At 51.4% G+C, this 1,531-nt stretch overlaps 1 protein-coding gene across 1 annotated transcript in view; it reads left to right on the top strand.

Annotated features, from left to right (window-relative positions):
* Positions 1-370: 370 nt before the first annotated feature.
* Positions 371-1,531, top strand: part of LITAF (lipopolysaccharide induced TNF factor) — a 33,771-nt gene continuing 32,610 nt past the window's right edge. Inside the window, exon 1 of the mRNA XM_019507450.1 lies at positions 371-846. The gene's annotated coding sequence lies outside the window, so the exon portion shown is untranslated. The remainder of the gene's footprint in view (positions 847-1,531) is intronic.

Raw genomic sequence — 1,531 nt, forward strand, 5'->3', positions numbered from 1 at the left:
GCCGCCCGGCGCCTGCCCCGCTCGCAGCCCCGCTTCCTGAGCCGAGTCATGTCGCGCGATTGTTTTCCCCTCGCTGTCCTTATCGCCGACTCCGAGCTGCCGCCTGCGTTGGGCCCGCGGACACGGTTTAAAACGGGCTGGGGGCGCCGGGCTCCCCCGGGAAGCCTTGGAGCGCGCCCCGGCCCGGGCCCGGCCCCGGCCTCGCCCAGGAGCGAAGCGGGCGCCGCTCACTTGGGCTTAATTCACTCCGCCCTCTGCGCCGATCAGACTCGGCTGCTCGGGACGGAGTGACCCTGCGGCTCCGTGGCCGTTTTTTAAGGAAAAAGCCTCCCCCCCCATACATTGCTCTAGTTCCAGAGAAAAACCTTGGCCTGCAATTGGCCCTTAAACATCCAAGTCCAGAACTGAGTCACCAAGGGGCAAGGACCCAAAGGGGGAAAGGCACTAAAAATACTAAAGTGAACACTGACAAAAAAATGTGACTTGGTATTTTTATTGCATGTACAAAAACTACTGGAAGTTCAAAAGTTGAGACTGGGAGGGAGCCCGATGTAGACTGACCGCCTGCCGAAGTCAAGCTCAAGACTGGGTTTTTAGGAGGAAAAAGGCAGATTTGTATCATCTAAACAATAGGGGAATTCAGTGCTTGGGCTTAATGAACTTTAATTAATGGGCTTTAAGGTCACACCTTCAGTTAATTCATCTTCACTTTTCCAAGTGACTGGGTGGACCCAAGCTCAGAAAGAAACAAAAGTGACTAGGTCGTGTACGTACCCAGTTGTATGACAAGTGCAAAAACGCAGGGCCAGAAGCACAGGTTCCATCAGATAACATTTTAATAAGCAAGTAAGATATTTTTAAGAGGAAGTTTGGAGATAGGAAGCCCGATAACAGAAATCAAAACCAGCAGATATATTTTTAGTTTTAAAATGCACAGTGCTGTTGTTCCTGTATCTAAGCTTACAGAATTCTTTAAATTATTTCATTTGTTGCTTCTCAAATAACATCATAACCTGTAATGTTTGACAGCAATACCCAAAGCCAGAGCAGAATTCCAGTTATACCAGTCATAAAACTTCTTCAGTAGGACGCTATACAGGATCCTGCTTTTGAAAGGCACCACCACACCCAGAGACCTACTCAAATTCGCAGTTTCACGGAACCCGTGAAATCGGGCATTGTTCATGAAATCCTCTAAATTAAAAAAACCCTAAAAATAAAATGCTGGCCTCCCAGTGGGAACCACAGGGGTGGGGGAAGGGTGTGAAGGGGGGGCAGCAAAGATAGTGGCCACCCCTCCCTGCTGATTGGCTGAGAGGGCTGCCTTTCATGCAGCCTTGCCCCTCTGTACCAATCAGTATGGAAGGTGGATCCATACCTTGGAGCCCAACTGAAATCCCGCCCCACACTGAGGAGCTGTGAGGGGGCGCTTGGCACCTGATGCCAATTGGGGAAGGGCAGGCCTGCACACCAGACAGCCTTCTCGACCAATGAATGGTGCGGGCTGTGGCCACTGGACCCCCCCCCCCCC

Source organism: Gavialis gangeticus, unplaced genomic scaffold (genome assembly GCF_001723915.1).
Source record: "Gavialis gangeticus isolate Ggan-Ray unplaced genomic scaffold, GavGan_comp1, whole genome shotgun sequence".
Classification (NCBI taxonomy): Eukaryota; Metazoa; Chordata; order Crocodylia; family Gavialidae; genus Gavialis; species Gavialis gangeticus.